This window comes from Oryctolagus cuniculus, chromosome 2 (genome assembly GCF_964237555.1).
Source record: "Oryctolagus cuniculus chromosome 2, mOryCun1.1, whole genome shotgun sequence".
Classification (NCBI taxonomy): Eukaryota; Metazoa; Chordata; class Mammalia; order Lagomorpha; family Leporidae; genus Oryctolagus; species Oryctolagus cuniculus.
The window spans coordinates 41,879,355-41,895,123 of record NC_091433.1 but is presented as its reverse complement, the minus strand read 5'-3'; the positions used below and the strand labels follow the sequence as shown (position 1 = coordinate 41,895,123).

Sequence of the window (15,769 nt, the reverse complement as noted above, 5' to 3'; positions counted from 1 at the left end):
TCAAGTTAAGAAACAAAAATACAGTTTGAGAAAGCCAGTAGTACATACTTGTTTGTTAATGACTTCTTGAGATGTAATACAGAGTCTGAATCAGTTTTAGGGAGAAGATATAGCAAAACAGGGTGGTGAAAATATTTACTTTCAATCTGAAGCAGAAGGAGGAAATCTGTATTCCTGAAAATGTAGTTAATGTTGTAGTAAAAACATAATAGTAGACTATAAATTACAACCTGGTATCTGCCTTCTCTTATAAACTCATGCTTAATAGAAAAACTCAGGTAAAATTTGATAAAAATTTGGGACAGCGTTGTGACGTAGTGGGTAAAGCCACTGCCTGCGACACTGGCATCCCATATGGGTACTGACTCAAGACCTGGCTGCTCCACTTCCTATCCAGCTCCCTGCTAATGTGTGTCGGAAAGCAGCTGAAGATGACCTTAACAGTTGAGGCTGGGCAAACATGAAACTCAATCCATATCTCCCCATATGGGTGGCAGGGACTGTGTAGTGTGGACTTAATTGTATGTGAAATGTAGCTATCTTGCATCATATCTGATTGTCAAGTATGTATTGTTCAATGTTTCCCTTTCTTTCTATAATTTGAGTCATCCACGTCCATGGTGTGGTGCCATATAATATACCTCAACCAGAGTATGTTTAAACCATGTCCTGTGTGGTTCTGGAATTCTTATTGAAAATGTAAATAATATGGATGGACCTTGAGGACCCTGCTTGGTGAAATAATCCAATAACAGAAAGACAAATACTGTATGATTCCAATTAACACTAAGGTACCTAGGGTAGTCAGAGTCACAGAGAACAGACAGTAGAATGGAGGTTGCAGAGAGTGGGGCAGACAGAATTGGAGCTGTTGTGCAGTGGGTATAGGCTTTCAGTGTTGCATGATGAAGAGAGTTCTGGAGATGGATGATGGTGATGGTTGTACAGTAATTTAAATGTACTTAATGTGCATTTTTTTAAGAGAAAAACAAGATTTATTTAAGTCAGAAACTCCTGATGAAGTGACTGGGAGGGGGGCTCCAAGAGAGGTAGACCCATAGTGTGCACTTAAAATGGTTAAAAGGATAAATTATATGTTACCTATATTTTACCACAATTTAAAAAAATAAGTAAGTGATAAAACCTTTTTTCTGCTAAGTGTTGCTACCTACCCCCTTTTTGGTTTATGTTTATGAACCGAGTTTTTCTTGACTCAGTCATGCAATGGTGGTTTGCTGTGCTTGCGTCATGCATCTGTGAGAAATTCTCGGAAGACTAAAGCTATCGGAAATCTTCATCATCGTAACTTCCAAAGGTGTCAAACCTTAAACCACTGCTTGTAGTGCAAAGACCATATTGTGGCTGGAAAAGACATTTTCTATTGTTTCATTTGGTTAGTTTAGAAAGTATTTATTGGCCACTCATTGTATTGAATGAACAACAAAACTATTTGTTGAGTGATACCTGCCGGCTATTGTTCTAAGTTTACACTTGATTTTTATGTTAACTTATATCACTTTTTAATCTTTATAAAATAGTACTTGAAGGTACTATTCTCTTTTATCATTGAGAAAACTGCAGCTCTGATAAGTGATTTTCTATTCTAAGAAGATATTAGAGGAACACACATATATAGAAGTGAAGCAAGGGTATTCCGGATGGAAGAAAGCATGCATATTGATCTGGGTATAGTAATGAATGACAAGTATTTGCATAGAGCAGCGTTCAGCCTGACTGAAGCCTAGATGATATTAAGGAGAAGAACTAACAATCTCATCTCTTTCATTACAATCTTGGCTCTGAGGGAAATGAACTCCCAGACTGTATCCTGTAGGCACTGGGGCACAATTGAATTACCAAGCCAGGGAGCTCTGTGATCAGAGATGTGTGTTAGGAAACAGTATTTGAGATGAATTAGAGTAATGACAGAGAGGAGGTCAGAGACCAGTTAGAATGACCACGTGGTATCCAGGCAGTCTTTTTTTTTTTTTTTAATTGTTAAGCCTGCTTAACAGTGCAGGCAGTGGCTTTACCCGCTATGCCACAACGCTAGCCCCTCCATTTTTTTTAAAGGTTTATTTATTTATTATTTGAAAGGCAGAGATACAGAGACAGAGGCAGAGGCAGACAGAGAGAGAGGTCTTCCATCCATTGATTTACTCCCAGATGGCCGCAACGGCCAGAGCTGTGCTGATCCGAAGTCAGGAGCTGGAGCTTCTTCCAGGTCTCCCATGTGGGTTCAGGGGCCTGAGCACTTGGACCATCTTCTACTTTCCCAGGCCATAGCAGAGAGTCAGATTGGAAGTGGAGCAGCCGGGACTCGAACCAGCATCCATATTGGTTGCCAGCTCTGCAAGCAGATGCTTAACCTAATAAGTCACAGCGTTGGCCCCTCTTCATATTTTTTAAAAACTTAAAAAATTTTTTTTTGCCTATTTGTTAGAGAGAAAGAACACACACACATACATACACACAGAGGCAGAGGTAGAGACAGAGATCTTCTACCTGCTGATTCACTCCTCAAATGACCACAGCAGCCAGGGCTGGGCATGGCTGAAGCTGGGCACCAGGAAATCCATCCTGGCCTCCACACGGGTAGCTGAGCCCCAAGTACTTGGGCCATTTTCTGTTGCCTTCCTATACACATTAGCAGGGAGCTAGATTAGAAGCAGAGCAGCCTGGACTTGAAGTTGCACTTTTATGGGATTCCTGTGTCCAAAGCAGTGGCTTAACCTTTGAAAGGCAGAGGGGCAGAGAGAGAGGTCTTCCATCTGCTGGTTCACTCCCCAAATAGTAACGGCTGGAGCTGGGCCAATTGGAAGTCTGGAGTTTCTTCTGGATCTCCCACATGGGTGCAGGGGCCCAAGGACTTGGGCCATCCTCCACTGCTTTCCCAGACCATAGCAGAGAGCTGAATCTGAAGTAGGACAGCTGGGACTCAAACCTGCTGGTACTGCAGGCGGTGGCTTTACCCACTATGCCACAGTGCAGGCCCCTGGCCCCATATTTTTAATGTAATTTAGAAACATGGCTGAAATGTATATGTACGTTTATATAATTATTTAGTAACATTTTCTTACATTATTTTTGAAAATATATTTAAATATCAGCCTATCAAAGAATACCTTTTCTAGTAAACCAAAATTTAGTTAACTGCGTATTTCAGACATAGATTTTTTTTTCTAATATTTAATTGTAATTAATGTAAAACATTTGTTTATAGAATTGTCTGCATGTTGAATATTCAGAAGTAGAGTGAGTCAATGGCTGTGAGCATTTTAAAGATTCTTGTTACAAATTGGTAAATTGCTTTTCTGAATAGTTATCAAATATATACCTCCTCTAGCAATGCATAGTTATGCCTTTCTAGCTGTACTTCCACCAGCAATGAGTAAATAGGTTAGTAACTGAATTACAAGATCACTAGGGTATGGGTTTTTCAGTTTTATTTACTAATATATACAGAGCTGGTGCATGCTGGGCACTCCAGATGTGTTGAATTGCTACTGTTAGCCATGACAAGGGTTTTTCTGAAGGATGAGAAAATAATTTGCTATTTGGTTTCATTTTTCAGGGAAGTAATTTTGTTATGATACTAACCATATAGCAGTTTATAGTTTTTTTAAAAAATGTATTTATTTATTTGAAAGTCAGAGTTACACAGAGAGAAGGAGAAGCAGAGAGAGAGAGAGAGAGAGAGAGAGAGAGAGAGAGAGAGAGGTATTCCATCTGCTGGTTCACTCCCCAGATGGCTGCAACAGCCAGAGCTGTGCTGATCCGAAGCCAGAAGCCAGGAGCTTCTTCTGTGTCTCCAACGTGGGTGCAGGCACCCAAGGACTTGGGCCATCTTCTACTGCTTTTCTGGGCCATAGCAGAGAGCTGGATCAGAAGTGGAGCAGGTGGGACTTGAACTGGTGTCCATATGGGATGCCAGCACTGCAGGCAGTGGCTTTACGTAGCTATGCCATAGTGCTGGCCCCAGCAGTTTGCTTTTTTATGAAAGCAGGACGAAAGAGTAAGAATCAAATGCATTTCCTTCTTTTTCTTTTCTTAATCTTCCAGCTTTCAGCATTCCATATTCTGCTTCATCCACGGGGAATCACAGCTGCTTTGCACCAGAGTGCCCACTTGAGTGCCTATCAAGTACAAGCTGCAGACTGAAAAGGCTTCTAGATGGATCCTTTCCAAATTCGATGTCTTTTCTACAAACTTTGTGCCTCAACAACCACCATTTCTAAGTGGTAAGGATGTATACTTTTTTTTTTAAGAAGAATAATAGAATATAAATTTGTATTTCCTTTTCTTAAGCCTTTTCTTTTTACATACAAATTAATTTCTGTAATTTGTTGGCCAATTTTTTTTCTAAATCACTTTTAAAAGTAGTAACATTGAATTATTTGAGGTGCTGAACCATTCTTTGTATATCACATTTCTGAGTGCAGTATAATATGTAATATTTATAAAGAATCAGTAATGAAAATGCTTGAACAACTTTATGTGTGTATACTTTGTGCTTTATATGTTCTGTATAATCCCTTATTGTGAGGCTGAGTTAGTTTATCCTGTTACTGTCTTTTCCTGTCTATTTAGGTATTTTGAGCCCAGTGAGACAAGAACATCCTTTTACTTCCTGGTGATTGCAAATTATGTACACGTTTATGGAGATAATAACAGAGGTGTGTAATGCCAGCTCTTCTTTTTATAGCATGGCATTAGTGTGTTCTTCCACGTTCTAACAGGTTTTCTAGAAGCATAGATGCCAGTTAGCTAACAACTCTCTGAGCATCTCCAAGGTGTACTCGGAATATATTTGGGAGGGCGAGATGCAGATGGAAAGTTGCTCAGAATAAGTTACTGAAAAGGAAGATCTTTCACATAAAATGACTGAAGTTGGCTCATTTTGAGCCAGTCAGTCAAAAGACATTTATAAAATGTCTGCTATTTATGAATGAAAACTTGTGGTAATACATAGTGTATTAGAAGTTAGTCACCAAATGGAAATCACAGTGATGGATGAGGCCAAAAGGCTGGTAGGTATAGGAAGGAATGAATGGGGTGCATTTTAGCTTGAATTCTAATCATTAATTGCATGGGATTCTTGAGAGCAAGTAGATTTGAGTTTTCTTACCTATGCAGTGAAGGAATTAGACTAGGGGTGAGGAACATCTGGCCCATGGGCCATATAAGGCCTGTAGAATCATTTGATCTGGCCCTGCCAAGGCAACCACAGGCGGGACTTAAAACTCAGTAAGTCTATAGCAGGCTAATTTTTAAGTTAGTAATTGTGTATGGTCCATGAATGATGTTATAAATATGCAAATAACCCTTGGCAGAAAAAAAGGTTCCTCATCCCTGAATTAGACTAATGATTTGTAAGGCTTTTTGATGTTTTCATACAACTAACACTTTATCATAGTAATGAATAAATTGATAGATTTTGGGATTTTTTTTCGGGGGAGAGGTGGGAGATACATTTCTTTCCTTCTATTTCATAGGACCATTTTCGTTCTGTTTTCATTAAATTATGGGTCAAGAATAAGGAGCAGTTCTATGATCAGGACATTTTCCGTTATTCCTTTAGTTTTGAAGTTGACGTCTTTCTTTTATCCTTTTCATTCTACTTACTTAACCTCTTCTCTTGGTCTCAGGATTTTCCTTCCTTGATTCAAATGTTCCCTTTCTGGCCACTCTTGTGATGTATTGACTGCTCTTACCCAGCTTTCTTGACCTTTCCAACATCCATTATCTTCGCCCTAGTAATTTTCCAGTGAATGTCCACATAGACCAGTAGTTCTAATCTTAGGACCTTAAAAAAATATGCAGAAACCTTCTGAAACAACTCTGGAGAATGGTGTGGTTCTTTGGTGGGTAGCTGAAACCAACTACTAGTTGGCTGTCAGCATTAGTTTAACAGTTCTGGAACCATAGAATTCTACTTCTCACTCCCCATCACTTCTTTTTTTTTTCTTTAAGATTTATTTTAGGCCGGTGCTGCGGCTCACTTGGCTAATCCTCTGCCTGCGGCGCCAGTACCCTGGGTTCTAGTCCTGGTTGGGGCACCAGGTTCTGTCCCGGTTGTTCCTCTTCCAGTCCAGCTCTCTGCTGTGGCCCTGGAAGGCAGTGGAGGATGGCCCAAGTCTTTGGGCCCTGTGCCTGCATAGGAGACCAGGAGGAAGCACCTGGCTCCTGGGTTTGGATCAGCACAGCACCAGCCGTAGCGGCCATTTGGGGGGTGAACCAATGGAAGGAAGACCTTTCTCTCTGTCTCTCTCTCTCACTGTCATACTTTGCCTGTCAAAAAAATTTATTTTATTTATTTGAAAGACAGTTACAGAAAGAGGTAGAGACAGACAGAGGTCTTCTATTCACCGGTTCACTCCCCAAGTGGCCACAATGGCTGGAGCTGTGCCAGGAGCCAGGAGTCAGCAGCTTTTTCCTGGTCTTTGAAGCAGGTGCAGGGGCCCAAGTACTTGGGCTATCTTCCACTGCTTTCCCACGCCATAGCGGAGAGCTGGATTTGATGTGGAGCAGATGGGACTCGAACCGGCGCCCATATGGGATGCCAGCATTGCAGGCAGTGGCTTTTACCCGCTATGCCACAGTGCCATCCCCTTCCCCATCACTTCTTGATTACATGATTTGTGTGTGTGTATGTGTGTACCTGAAGAATAATTTTTGTCTTATATAAAATTTTTGTTATGGAAAATATAAATATGTAAAAGTAAACAGACTGGTATAGTGAATCTCTGTATATTCATCACATAGGTTCAAAAATTATCAAGTCACAGCCACCTTTCATCCCCCTCTTGTATTATTTAAAAGCAAATGCTAGATGTCATGTGACTTATTTATATTTCAGTATGTATCCTTAAGACCTCTTAAAAAAATCCTGAACTTTTAAATATCTGTTTCTGAGGGACCAAAATAGAGACAGAGTTCCCATCTGCTGGTTCACTCCCTAAGTGCCCACAGTGACCAGGTCAGGGTGGGATCAGGGCTGGAACCTGGAGCTGGGAAAACAATTTAGATCTCCTGTGTGGGTGACAGGAACCCAACTCCCTGAGCTGCTGCCTCCCAGGGTGTGTTAGTAAGAAGATGGAGGTGGGAGCTGGAGGTGTGTTGAACACAGGTAGTCCGATGTGGGATGTAGGCATCTTAACTGCTGGCCCAAAGCCCATGTCCCTCAAGACATCCTTTTTAAAAATATATTATTACTCTTCAAGAAAAAGCAGGAGCAATTTCAGTAGTATCAAATATTTTCTCAGTATTTTCTCATGTATGTTGAAAGGAGTTTGACTGAATCAGGACTGAGCTAAGCCTTCCATTGCAATTAATTTTTCTCTTAAATTTCCTCCCTTCCCTGTCTCTGTCTTTTTCAACACCTGGTCTCTTTATCCCTCCTTCTTCCTCACCCTCTCTCCATTTGTTGTTAAAATTTATTTGGTCAGGCCGGCGCCGCGGCTCACTAGGCTAATCCTCCGCCTAGCGGCGCCGGCACACCGGGTTCTAGTCCCGGTCGGGGCGCTGGATTCTGTCCCGGTTGCCCCTCTTCCAGGCCAGCCCTCTGCTGTGGCCAGGGAGTGCAGTGGAGGATGGCCCAGGTGCTTGGGCCCTGCACCCCATGGGAGACCAGGAAAAGCACCTGGCTCCTGGCTCCTGCCATCGGATCAGCGCGGTGCGCCGGCCGCAGTGCGCCGGCCGCAGCGCGCCAGCCGCGGCGGCCATTGGAGGGTGAACCAACGGCAAAGGAAGACCTTTCTCTCTGTCTCTCTCTCTCTCACTGTCCACTCTGCCTGTCAAAAAAAAAAAAAAAAAAAAAAATTTATTTGGTCAACAAATCAGATCCTTGTCCTACAGCTGTGCATGTGCCTGATTATGTTCTATGAGGTGATTAATATGATCCATCTTTTATTAGGTGGTAGTTGGATCTAGAGACTTGATTGTATTCAGATTTGTTTTCATTTGGCAAGTGTGTTTCTTTTGGGAAATGTCTGTTTAGTGCACCCAGCATCTATTCTATGTCTTTCTGTGCTGATAGTTGGTGTCCAATGCTTAGATGAAGGGTTGGCAAATTTTTTCCAGAAGCAAACAAGTGGTAGAGATACTAGGCTGGGTGGGCTATCTGGTCTCCTTTGTCACAACTAGTACACTGCTGATACAATGAGAAATTAGCCATAGACAAAGCATGTAAATGTATGCATATGGGTGTATTCCAATAAAGCTATTTACAGAAACAAGTGGTAGACATTTTCCTTTAGGTTTTTGGAATCACTAGGAATTGCAAAGTGGTGATATCTTAATATGGCAATTCCTTTTTACTCTATTAGCTCTGAAGTAATCTGAAGAGCTACTGCTCCTGATGTACTTTGTCAACATGTAATAAAGCTTCTTTGATATCTTTTTTGTTATCTATTATGACAAGGTGTTCCAGGCTTAGCATGTACATTTCTTTCCCAAACCTGGTATCAAAAATTTTTTCCAAGGAGACTTGATGCCTTTTATTGAGAAATGGGATTTAAAGATGACAATATGGGCTCAAAGGTTCTTATGCTAATGGGTTGATCTTTTTTTTTTTTAAGTCTTTTCAGTAGTCAAGGCTAGGAAAAAAATTTTTCAAGAGTAACTTATGAGTTCATATTGAAACTTCCAATTCAGTTTCAACTTTTTGTTTTTTTTTAAACATTCATACCTTTCTCAGCTGAGCATCCTGAGTCATAATTATACAAGAGTAATAACAATTAGCACATTAAATATTTACTCATTTATAGTGCCCTCATACATATTAGTATCAGAATAGCAGTAACAACAAAAGTTTTGTCTAGTCTTTTTTGCTTAATCTGAGCATATGCACACATGTTGTATCAAACAGTAGCTTTTTCATTGCTGTGCAGTATTCCATTGTGTGAAATAACTCCAACATGAGTTACTTCAGTTTGGAAACTGTTATGAATAAAGTTGTTATGCACACTCTTGTTGTTCATGTCTTTTAGTATACACACACATATATAGTTTTCTCTTGGACGTATATTCAGGAATGGAATTTGAGTTTTTTACATAAATATATGTATGTATATATATAAATATATATATATAAAGATTTATTTATTTATTTGAAAGGCAGAAACACGGAAAAGCAAAGGCAGAGAAAGAGAGATCCTCCATCCACTGGTTTACTCCCCAAATGGCTACAATGACCAGGGCCGTGCCAGACTGAAGCCAGAAGCCAGGAGTTTCATAGGGGTCTCCCACGTCGGTGCAGGGGTCCGAGCACTTGGGCCATCCTCCACTGCTCTCTCAGGCACACCAGCAGGAAGCTGGATTGGAAGTAGAGCAACTGGGACTTGAACTGGGGCCTATATGGGATGCTGGCACTGCAGGCGGTGACTCAACCTGCTATGCCATAGTGCAGGCCCCTGCAGTTCTCTTTTGAACTTAGAGAATATTGCCTATAACTGTAGTCAAATCACTTTGTGTGTGGGACCATTGTTGTGGCACAGTGCGTTAGCCCACCATCTGCAACACTGATTTGAGCCATGGCTGCTCTACTTCTGCTTGAGCTTCCTGCTAATATGTCTGGAAAACAGTGGAGGACGATCCAAGTGCTTGGGCCCTTGCCACGTATATGGGAGAGCCAGATGGAGTTCTGGGCTTCTGGCTTTGACCTGGTCCAGCCTCCAGCCATTGAGGACATTTGGAGAGTGAACAAGCAAGTGGAAGATATCTCTCTCTGTCTCTCTCTCCACTTATCTCTGTGTAACTCTTCTTTTCAATAAATAAATAAATGTTTTTAATTGGTATAATAAAATGTACATAATATGAATTTACCACTTTAAAAAACCTTTTTTTTAGAAAAAAAAGATTTATTTATTTGAAAGATGGAGTTAAAGAGAGGTAAAGAGAGAGAGAGGGCCGGTGCCACGGCTCACTTGGCTAATCCTCCGCCTGCGGCGCCGGTACCCCGGGTTCTAGTCCTGGTTGGGGCACCAGATTCTGTCCCGGTTGCTCCTCTTCTAGTCCAGCTCTCTGCTGTGGCCTGGGAGGGCAGTGGAGGATGGCCCAAGTGCTGGGGCTCTGCACCCGCATGGGAGACCAGGAGGAAGCACCTGGCTCCTGGCTTTGGATCGGTGCAGCGCGCTGGCCGTAGCAGACGTTTGGGGGGTGAACCAACGGAAAGGAAGACCTTTCTCTCTGTCTCTCTCTCACTGTCTAACTCTGCCTGTCAAAAAAAAAAAAAGAGAGAGAGAGAGAGAGAGAGGGGTCTTGCATCTGCTGGTTCACTCCCTAGTTGACAAAAATAGCAGAGCTGTGTTGATCCAAAGCCAGGAGCCAGGAGCTTCTTCCTGGTCTCCTGTCGCTCCCCCTCTTCATGGAGGAATGACACTAAACCCTGCCTAGGCTTCACATCCGAGTCACGGCACCATTATGTCGCTCCCCCTCTTCATGGAGGAACAACACAGGACCCTGCGCTGTTCTTTCATCTGCTCAGCCTTCCCCGGGTTTGCTGCTGCTTCTTCCCGGGTTGGCTACCAACCCTTCCACCTCCGTGGAAGGGCGGTCCCCCTAGCCACTTTCACCACTTCCGCGGGGGAGCGGCATACCACCAGCCGGCTCTCTCGGGGGCTGCACAGGTGTTATTCAGATAGATGTTCCCCTTAGATGTTCCTGGTGCATGTTGTCTCCTCCTTTATAGTCCTCTTCCACCAATCCCAACTCTGCTACCCACACGCCGAGTATGCTGCTCTCCTCCAATCAGGAGTAGGTCCTACAGTTTATTGGTTGAACTGGAGGCAGCTGTGTAGAAGCTGTTTCTCCCTTCTCAGCGCCATATTGTGGGAGAGCAGATGCATAGAATAAGTCTTAATTCCAGTAACTTAGTCTAGTCCGAGTTGCTCCACACAGTCTCCCATGCAGATGTAGGGGCCCAAGGAGTTGGGCCATCTTTGTACTGCTTTCCCAGGCCATAGCAGAGAGCTGGATCGGAAGTGGAGCAGTGGGAACATGAACTGGTAGCCATATGGATACTGCCACAGTGCTGGCCCTTACTTTAACCATCTTTAAGTGTACAATTTGTTTGCATGAAGTACATTTACATTGTTGTACCATTGTCTCCCTCCTCCATCTCCAGGACTTTTTCATCTCACCAAAATGAAACTCTATACCCATTAAATAATAATTTCTCATTCCTGCCTTCCCTTAGCACTGATAGCCACTCTTTTTTTTTTATTTTTTTTATTTGCAAGTCAGAGTTATGCAGAGAGAGGAGAGGCAGAGACTGAGAAAGAGAGAGAGAGAGAGAGAGAGAGAGAGAGAAGTCTTCCATCCAATGGTTTACTCCCCAATTGGCTGCAATGGCTGGAGCTGCGCCGATCCGAAGCCAGGAGCCAGTAGCTTTTTCTGGGTCTCCCACATGGGTGTAGGGGGCCAAGGAGTTGGGCTATCTTCCACTGCTTACTCAGGCCATAGCAGAGAGCTGGATCAGAAGTGGAGCTGGCGCCTCAAGCCAGGTTGTTAACCTTCTGTGCCACAGCACCGGCCCCAGGACAGCCACTCTTGTACATTCTGTCTCCATGAGTTTTACTCCTAGTACCTGTAAGCAAAGTCATACAGATATAGTATTTATCCTTTTGTAACTGGCTTATTTCACTTAGCATAATGTCTTCAAGGTCATCCATGTGGTGGCATGTGCCAGAGTTTTCTTCTTTTTAAGGTTAGAAAATATTCTGTTGTGTAGATGTACTATATTTTGTTTATCCATTCATCCACTGATGGACATTTGAGTTGCTTTCACCTTTGGCTATTGTGAACAATGCTGCTGTGAACATTGGCATTTTGCCAATTTGGCATTTGCCAATTTGACACAATTTCCTTGTGTCAAGTCTCTAAATCTAGTCCAATACCAAGAGGTGGGGATCACTGAGACCCCTTTTACAGAGACCGTACTGTTTAAGTCAGTCTTTTTTTTTTTTTTTTTTTTTTTTGACAGGCAGAGTGGACAGTGAGAGAGAGAGACAGAGAGAGAAAGGTCTTCCTTTGCCGCTGGTTCACCCTCCAATGGCCGCCGCTGCAGCCGGCGCACCGCGCTGATCCTGGCAGGAGCCAGGAGCCAGGTGCTTTTCCTGGTCTCCCATGGGGTGCAGGGCCCAAGCACCTGGGCCATCCTCCACTGCACTCCCTGGCCATAGCAGAGAGCTGGCCTGGAAGAGGGGCAACCGGGACAGAATCCGGCGCCCCAACCGGGACTAGAACCCGGTTTGCCGGCGCCGCAAGGTGGAGGATTAGCCTATTGAGCCACGGCGCCGGCCTGTTTAAGTCAGTCTTAATAGTTGTTTTGTAGGGAATGGGTATTTAGTTTAGTGGTAAAGATGCCTGCCCGCCATATACACGTACCTACCTTCAGTTCCTGGCTCGCAATCCTAACTTTAGCTTCCTGCTAATGCAGTACCTCTGGTGGGCGGTGGGGGGCTTAAGTGACTAGGTTCCTGCCACTCATGTGAGACCTGGATTATGTTGTTGGCCTTATCCCAGCCCTGACCTTTGTTGAACATTTGGGGAATGAACCAGCAGATAGGAGTACAGTTTCCCTCTGTCTCTCTTTCTCTCTCCTGCCTCTCAATACAATTGAAAAAAGTTTTTTTTTTAATTAAAAAGATTGTTTTCAGTGTAGTTTTGCCACTGATGGGATATATGTTTAATTTCCTTTATTTTTGATATTTAGTAACTTTAAAAATGTGATTTTAAAAATTTAAAATTTTCAGGGCTGTGCTGTGGCACAGTGGGTTAACGCCCTGGTCTGAAGCACTGGCATACCATATGGGTGCTGGTTCGAGTCCTGTCTGCTCCACTTCCCATCCAGCTCTCTGCTATGGCCCGGGAAAGCAGTGGAAGATGGCCCAAGTCCTTGGGCCCTTGCACCCACGTGGGAGACCCGGAAGAAGCTCCTGGCTCCTGGCTTCGGATTGGCACAGCTCCGGCTGTTGCGACCAATTGGGGAGTGAACCATCGGATGGAAGACCTCTCTCTCTCTACCTCTCCTCTCTCTGTGTAACTCTGACTTTCAAATAAATAAATACATCTTTAAAAAAATTTAAAATTTTCATTCTACTTGAAAGTCAGACAGGAAAGAACTCCTTTCCGTTGGTTCTCTCCCCAGATGTACACAGCAGCCAATGCTGGGTCAGGCTGAAGCCAGGAAATGGAATTTCTTCCAAGTCTCCCACATGAAGACAGGGATCCAGGTACTTGAGCCCTCACCTGCTACCTCCCAGGGTGCACATTAGCAGGAAGCCTGATTGGAAGTGGAATACCTGAGAGTTAAACGTAGGCCCTTTAATACGGGTTGTAAATATCCCAAGAGGCTACTTAACCCCTGTACCAAACACCTGCCTTTGTAATTTTGTTTTAAAAGCATGTTTAATGGTTTCATGGTTATGAAATCAAATCCACAAAACATGGTATAAGGTTTTCTTTTCTCCCTCCTTTTATACATGGTCTTATTCTAAAAACTCCAGTTTATTTAGTTTTTAAATATAAGCAGGCTATGTTTTCATGTCTCTCTTTTATATAAATGATAGAATATCATATACCTTGCTTTTTTTCATTCTTCAGTATATTAGTCATTTCTTTTTTATAGCTACACAAGATCCCATTGGATGGAAAAAAAAAAAAGACCCCATTGGGTGGATGTGCCATAGTTCAGTTAATTAGTTCCCATTTGTTGGGGGTTTGGGTTATTTCTAATCTTTTGCTAGTATAAATAATAGGTGGTGAATAACCTTGTGGATATATGTCTTTTTATATTGTGACATTGAGTAAGATCTGGGACAGATTCCTAGAAGTGGAAATGCAGAGTTAAAAGGAAAATGTGTATGCAGTTTTAATAGATTTGCCAGATTTGTCCTCACATGCATTATAGTTTTTATGGTCTTACCGGTAATGAATGAGAGTGCCTATTTGTCCATATGTATCCTTGTTATCAGAATATGTTGTCAAACTTATGGAGTTACTGACAGATGGAATGTCATCGTAGTGTTGGTTTTCATATGATAATGAGTGAGATTGAAATTTTTTCTATTTGTAAGAGGCATTTTCATTTCTTGTTTTGTTAACTGTCCATTTCTTTAACCTTCCTTTCTGTAGGTTTGTTGCTTTTTTCTGTTTTATAAAACTCTATGCATTAGGAATATCAGCCTGTTGTCTATTAGTTTTCTTCTTCCTGACAGTTCAGTAGAGTTATTCCCTAATCTTATCTCAACCTCCCTTGTTTTCTCTCGTTTCCCATTGATACTACATTCATTCTTGTATCTAAATGATCATTTGCTATTTGATAACTCTGCTTACATACATCAAACTATTCCACTATTTCTTCAAGCTCAACATGTCCCAGATAGAGTTTGACTTAATCCAAAACCATGATGTTCTTGTATTTCCTATGGCATTACCCTGTTCTCAGTTGAGAAATTGAAGTGACCCTTTGTGGGTTTGTTTATTATTAATTCAACAAGCATTTATTGAGCACCTGCCAGGTTTCATGTACTGGGATAGGCACTAGGTAACTAATAGTCCTAGCCCTTAAGGAAATGTCTTATGAGAGTTGATAGTAAATAAACCCATGTGTAAATTCAAGAGTGAATTTAAGAACCCATTATTTGGCTAGAGAGGTTATGGGTTGCCTCTTGGTATGAATGACATTAAAACTGAGATTTGAAGGATAGTTACAGTTACCATAGTGGAAGGAAAATCAGGTGCCAGTTTCTAGACATAGGAAACAGCATGTGAAGGATCTTGAGGCAGGAAAGAAGGTGAACTTAAAAACATTTTTAATTGGAGATGCAGGGGAGAGAGGGGAAGAGAAGGGCTGGAGGGAGAGATATTACTTCTTTTTTTTATTTTTTATTTTTTTTATTTTTTGACAGGCAGAGTGGACAGTGAGAGAGAGAGAGAGAGAGAGAGAAAGGTTTTCCTTTGCCGTTGGTTCACTCTCCAATGGCCACCGCGGCCGGCGCGCTGCGGCCGGCGCACCGCGCTGATCCGATGGCAGGAGCCAGGAGCCAGGTGCTTTTCCTGGTCTCCCATGGGGTGCAGGGCCCAAGCACCTGGGCCATCCTCCACTGCACTCCCTGGCCACAGCAGAGAGCTGGCCTGGAAGAGGGGCAACCGGGACAGAATCCGGCGCCCCAACTGGGACTAGAACCCGGTGTGCCGGCGCCGCTAGGCGGAGGATTAGCCTAGTGAGCCGCAGCGCCGGCCTGAGAGATATTACTTTACAAATTTATCTCTTGACTAGTCAAATAAAAGAGTTGATCCCCCTGTGGTTTAGCCCCTGTTCCGCTTCCATTTAACTTCAAAATATAACTTTTAGAAATCACGGGTCTGTGTATATCATTTCCTTTCTCATAAGCTCATGGTAGCTGCTTCATTGAGATGATGAGATCCCACCTGTAACTGAAAGCTTTCTCCTTTTCTTAGGCTTCGAGGCCTGATCTCTGAGACTGCTTTCTTTTAGACAACTAAGGCTATTGTTTTCCCATCTCCTTTCTTAGCTCATCTTTCATTATGACATCTCTTCCTCTATTTCTGTTGTTTCCTATTGGCTCTGCTCAAATCATAACCATTCCCCTAATTCTGTTCAGAATTAACTAGGGTAGTCTGATTATTTTTTTAAAAATATGTACACCCTATTTCCCTTTGTTGATATCTCAACCCTAAGATCTATTGCACTCTGTTTTGTATTAGAAATATTCATGTAAGTTTTTAGAGTGCAAAGAATTGT

At 42.5% G+C, this 15,769-nt stretch overlaps 1 protein-coding gene across 10 annotated transcripts in view; it reads left to right on the top strand.

Annotated features, from left to right (window-relative positions):
- FRYL (FRY like transcription coactivator) overlaps positions 1 to 15,769 on the top strand; it is a 298,493-nt gene that overhangs the window by 55,832 nt on the left and 226,892 nt on the right. For 5 of the 10 annotated variants that reach the window (XM_051831505.2, XM_070068188.1, XM_070068186.1 and 2 more), the window contains one exon: positions 4,063 to 4,241. The gene's annotated coding sequence lies outside the window, so the exon portion shown is untranslated. Of the gene's footprint in view, positions 1 to 4,062; positions 4,242 to 4,590; positions 4,677 to 13,150; positions 13,236 to 15,769 lie in introns of all 10 variants that reach the window. The other 5 variants (XM_070068189.1, XM_070068187.1, XM_070068182.1 and 2 more) reach the window with 2 other exon arrangements.